The 6,023-nt window shown below is 37.2% G+C and overlaps 1 long non-coding RNA gene across 1 annotated transcript; it reads left to right on the top strand.

Moving 5' to 3' along the window:
* The first annotated feature begins 3,370 nt into the window (after nucleotides 1–3,370).
* Nucleotides 3,371–5,532, top strand: LOC118489213. Its single transcript, XR_004886793.1, has 3 exons — nucleotides 3,371–4,021; nucleotides 4,920–5,039; nucleotides 5,474–5,532. It is a non-coding gene; the product is annotated as an uncharacterized LOC118489213 (long non-coding RNA).
* The last annotated feature ends 491 nt before the right edge of the window (nucleotides 5,533–6,023 follow it).

Genomic DNA, 6,023 nt, shown 5'->3' with positions numbered 1-6,023 from the left:
CTTTTGGGTTTTGTAGGTGTGGGTTTCAAAACAGTTGGTCTGCTGTGTTGATCACCTAGAGCAGTAGGCTCAGCAGCAGATACCTGAGGAGCAGTGGTAGCTGCTAAATTCTGCTCAGGCACCCCTGCTTGTGTTTTGCAAGGTGCTAACATTCGTGAAAACGTTTCAGATGTTAGGTTGTTTATTTCAGTTATTTCACCTTGGTTTATTAAAGCTAAATCATCCTTACTGAATTTCTTTTCAAAATAGTAACTTAAAAACCTTGAAAACAGTAAGAATGATTTGGTTTCAACATTATTAACCAAATCTTTAAAGATTTCCCGAGAATAGTTAAAGTTTTCGCCTTGAAGAATTGCATATCCCAGATTTTGAATCTTTATTGGGATCTCATTAAAAGAAGTGGTTTTGTTTGAAACACATAGTAGGAGCGTATGAAATAGGAATCTGGGTGCAGGAGGAAAATAACCTTTTTCTAAGGTAAGTTTCTTCATCATTGTGGCTTCATACCCTCTTTCAATGAAGTCAGTGTGCAACTCGTATTTGGTGAAAGAAGTTTTACCTGCCTGATCATCAAGTTGGAAGACTTCGGAAATGGATTGTGGCGTGATTTTGACATCTTTACCCTTTATAGAAGAGGTAATGGTGGTTACAATGTCTCCTTGTTTTGCAAGGGTTGCATTCTTCCTAAACTCCCTTTGGGTCGCCAAGTAGATTGGTGCATCGGCAACGAGCAAAGTTTATTACTTTGATTTTGCCATAATGTTGATGATTGAATCGAAAACATCGATGGTTCCTAGTTTTGTTAGAAGACCCAGGAGATTGTGAGATGATTTGTATGGAATTTCAGTGGAGATTGCCTTTTTAGAGGCTGTTTTCGATGATGATTTTGATGTGGGTTTTGCAGATGGCTTCGATTTTGTCATTTTTGAAACGAATGATCGAAGGAATTTGTGAGAGATAAGAAGAAAAACTGCTTTGAGAAGAGAATTTTTAAGAATCCAATTCGACAGTAAAACCCTGTTTTGGTTGTGAGTGGGGGATTTTATAGGGAAGAGAGTGAATGCTGACGTGGCAGCCGTTACAAAAGGTCTGAATGCTATGTACTGCCCACGTGACAACCCCTGGTGAAAATGAAGGACAATACTTTTGATGAAAGCAACTGATGAAGGCAGTGGGAAGGGAGCAGTGGATGGTTTTCACTATCAGTGGATAGCATATCAGTGGATAAGACACTGCTTTTGAACAACAGAGGTTATCACAAAATGAGAGAACAGAGGTTGCCTTTCAGTAGTGGGCAGGTTTTTTGAAGTAGAGCAGACTTTTGAACAATCAGTGGTTATGGTAGACTTTTAAGGATTTTAATGAAGTTTTCATTTTTAGCTATTTTTAAGGATGGATTTTTGATTTTCTGAAAACATTTTGTTGCTTTTATTCATAGAAAAACAAGATGTTGCTTGTTATTCCATGTTTAGCATCCCAATCCTAGAGACCAAGCTTTAAAAGGTGGCTGTATCAAGTGCTTTTGTGAGCACATCTGCCAGCTGGTCTTTAGTTGGGACATGATGCAGAGAAATCAAACCTTTTTCATTGCAATCCCTCACAAAGTGATGTCTGATGTCGATGTGTTTGGTGGTAGAGTGGGAAACTAGATTTTTGATGATATTTTCTACTGCCTGGCTATCCAACATGAGTGGTGTCTTTAAGGTAGTGATACCAAAATCTAGTAACTGATTTTGAAGCCACAGGAGTTGGGCTGTACAGCTTGCAGCAGCAATGTATTCAGCCTCAGCAGTGGATGTTGAAACTGCTGCTTGCTTTTTTCTTTGCCAAAAAACTAAGCAATCACCTAGAAACTGGCACCCTCCTGAAGTGGACTTCCTTGTGGTGTGACATCCAGCAAAGTCACTGTCTGAAAAACCTGAAAGCTTGATATTCCCATTAGCTGGATACCAGATACCAAGTGTGGGAGCACCTTTTATGTATCTGAGAATCCTTTTTACAGCAATGAGATTTGATTTTCTGGGAGCTGATTGACTTCTTGCACAGACACATGTTGCAAACATGATATCTGGTCTAGATGCAGTTAGGTACAATAAAGACCCAATCATGCTTCTATAAAGTGTTTGGTCAAGCAGCTCATCCTTTTCATCAGACATGACCAGCTTATTTGTTGCCATGGGTGTGCTGCATGGTTTACAATCATTCAGATCAAATTTGGTTAAAAGTTCTTTAGCATATTTGCTTTGATGAATGAAAGTTCCATTTTGCAATTGCTGTACTTGGAGACCAAGAAAGCATTGCAGCTCACCCATTGCACTCATTTCAAACTCAGCTGTCATGAGTTCTCTAAACTCTTCACACATTTTGGTACATGTGCTTCCAAAAATAATGTCATCCACATAAATTTGGACAATCATTAAATCTTTCTCTCTCCATTTAAGAAACAGTGTTTTATCAATGGTACCTCTTTTGAAACCATTTGAGAGAAGAAAGTTGGAAAGAGTTTCATACCAGGCCCTTGGTGCTTGTTTCAGGCCATACAAGGCTTTGTTTAGCCTATAGACATGATCAGGATAAAATGGATCCTCAAAACCTAGAGGTTGACATACATACACCTCTTCATGCAATGTACCATAGAGGAAAGCACTTTTGATATCCATCTGAAACACCTTCATGTTGTGGTTGACAGCAAAGGCCAGGAACAGTCTAATAGCTTCCAATCTTGCAACAGGGGCGAATGTTTCATCATAATCAATCCCCTCTTCCTGTCTGTAACCTTGAACCACAAGCCTGGCTTTGTTCTTGACAACAATGCCCCTTTCATCTGTTTTGTTCTTGAAGACCCACTTTGTGCCAATGGGACTAACCTCTTCTGGCAGTGGTACAAGCTTCCATACTTGTTATCTTTTAATCTGTTGGAGCTCCTCTTGCATGGCTTCTACCCAGCTGTTGTCTTTTAGTGCCTCTTGTGTAACGCCTCGCAATTTATTTATTTATTTATTTATTTATTTTTTTTGAAAAATTTATATTCGTACCATAATTCGAAGTATAAAAAAAATAATAAAATAAATATATTTACATATTCGTTATTCGTATGATCGACCATTTAAATAAGTAATTATGTACAAACCGATACTTTTAAGGATGCCATTACGCGTCCAACGTCAATTAACGACCCTACTCGACATATTTTCAATCCTAAACTAAACATTTTATAACAGATTGCGACGCTCGGGCTAAAACCGAGTTCGTAGGAACTTTCGGGCCGCTTAAATACACGAGATAAGTTTGTGGGCCTTAGGCCCAAGCCCAAAGCCCACTAATTAAATAAACCCTATGCATAAGTCTAGTTAACCCTAATCTTCTCTCATATTCAGCCGCTACCATAATGAGACCCTCTCAAAAGCTATTGTCTGCAACTCAAAACATTACACACATAAGCCTCGAATCAAACAAAACTCAAACACCCATCATCATTTTCACTCCCCCTTCCCCTCAATAACTAACCGGCGAGCACAGGGAAGCCCGGCTGGACTTCGGTGACGAGACCAACAGAATAACTGGTCGACCAAGCACACCAGCTCCTCCCTTGACTCCCTGACCTCACGGTGGCGTGCGGCGGCGCGAAGACAAACGCGAAAAGAGAGAGGAAGAGAGAAGAGGATGATGACGACGGCGGCAGAAGTCACCGGCGACAACAGTGGCGGCGGCCTACGACGTTTCTCCGACAAACCTCCGACAAAAAAAACCGGTAAGCTTCTGATTCTTTCTTGATCTCGTTTCATTTCGATTCGGTTCAATCCATCGTCTCCGGTCAGATTCGTGTTGGTTTAGGTGACGGTGACGGTGACGACTGATGGTGACAATGGTATGACGCAGTAACGGCAGCGGGCCGCTACCGGCGGTTCGGGTCAAGTTCGACAGATTCAGGTTACGATTCTGATGTGTTGATTTACATAAGTGCTAACAACCTCACCATCTTGACAACCTACCTTGCGACACCCTTACAAATGTTGTTCAGGTAACCACTTCCCATTCTTGTTGTAGCTTCCTTGAGTGTGAGATTTGACATACGAGGCCTCGTAACCAGGCATTAGGAAATCATAATTATTTATTTATTTATTTATTTATTTATTTTTTTTTTTTTTGAGAAATGAAACTTTAAAAAGGATATGGTTGACTGGTTCGAGTGTTGGAAAAGAACCAAATTCATTTATTAGCAGACAATCCCTTCAAATTATTTAAGTAAATCACTTATCATTTTATAATATAAACATTCTGGCAAGACATTTTCATCAACGTGGAATGAATGATTATATCATTCTAAACTCTTTGAAACTTAAATATGTATTATCTCTTACGAAAGCCAAAAAGAATGGAGACTAAGTGCTAAATTCTTGAAACTCACACTCATATACATCCCCACCAGAACGTAAAATAGACTAGATATATACTCATAAGTATTCTTTAATTTTTTTTATTACAATTTATACCTATTTACTTTATATAAAAGATTAATTTTGTATTGGATAATATATATATATATATATATATATATATATATTTTCTTGTTATAATCCATATTATTTTAACACAACCCTTAAGCCTTAGATTAGAATATGGATTTCTAATTATAAAAAAAAGGACGTCATGGCCATATGAAGTAAAATATTTGACTAATTTGTCATGGCCATATGAAGTAAAATATTTGACTAATTTCAAAGCATTAGTTTATTTGGCGAAATGCTAGAATTATACTTAGAAAGTTTCATATCAAATAAAAAGTTTTGTATAAAGTGTTAAAGCTTAGTAATTAGATAGCAACATATACAACCTTTGTCATCAGAAGTAGATTAGTTCACGAGTTACGTAACCAACTTAGTGATACATAAATCTAATTCACTAAAAATGAATTATAGGTCACATACTCGCTGAAGATGATTCACTTTTCTTTGCTTGCTAAGTTAAGGATAACACAATGGGAATTCTTCCAACATCTTACACATTTGTAGTTTGTTTGGTTTTACTTGCACCCTAAGGTGAGTATACTCGTATTTCCCCCTTTTTACTTTTACCACTTTTGGGGTGTAACATGTTTACCTATTAACTTACACATGAACACTTTGTTAAACACATGAACGTTCCTATAACATGCTTGTATACGTGATGACTTGATACTTTAAACTTGGGTTATTCTTATTTGTTGAACTTATCATTAACTTCGTACGAGCCAAACCTTGACATATGTAGCGCTATAGGATTAACGACCCGCCCGTAAACTTGAGGTTATGTCTTGAGCATATTGCGTTTTCTTGGTTTGATATGTTAGACACATGCCATATTTAAGGTTTATCTTGAATCATATGCTTGCCATGAGGAATTGATCACACTTTTTAACTTATGCTATGTACGTACCAAACTTGTATACTCGCCTTTGCTTTTGCATTGAACTCTATTTTAATACATGTTGCAGGTTAATTTTTGAGATGATATTCAAGACGAAGCAAGATTTAGGGTGGACTAGATACACACCTAGATTAATCTATCTTTTGTTGTTATGTTACAATTTGAAACAATGTTGTTATTTCTATTTGAATCTTGTACGACAATTTAGTATTGCAATGAAATTCGAATTTAATTAAATATTGTCACATAGTGTTATGACGTCTCTAGCAATCTATACACACTTTGTCTCATCCCGATGTTTCCGCCATCGGTTGGGGTGTGACAGATTGGTATCAGAGCCATAACTATAGGGAATTAGGAAAAGTAGGAATGCTTTAACCTAGTCTATAGTTTTAGAGCTTTATTCTCATGTTTTGCTTGAAACTACTTGCATGCTATCTTATTTGCCTTTATTTATTCTCTTTTCATCTTTCAAACATATATATCACTTATGTGTTAACACTTGACATGCTATACCTGTTTTATTATGTGTTAATACTTGTTCCATTGTTTGATTCTTTATGTGTATTCTTGGCATATTTCTCTATGTGTCGGTACTTGTTTTATTGTCCTATTCT

This window comes from Helianthus annuus, chromosome 17 (genome assembly GCF_002127325.2).
Source record: "Helianthus annuus cultivar XRQ/B chromosome 17, HanXRQr2.0-SUNRISE, whole genome shotgun sequence".
Classification (NCBI taxonomy): Eukaryota; Viridiplantae; Streptophyta; class Magnoliopsida; order Asterales; family Asteraceae; genus Helianthus; species Helianthus annuus.
Note: the sequence above shows the minus strand (reverse complement) of the source record. Positions and strands in the feature narration are given on the sequence as shown.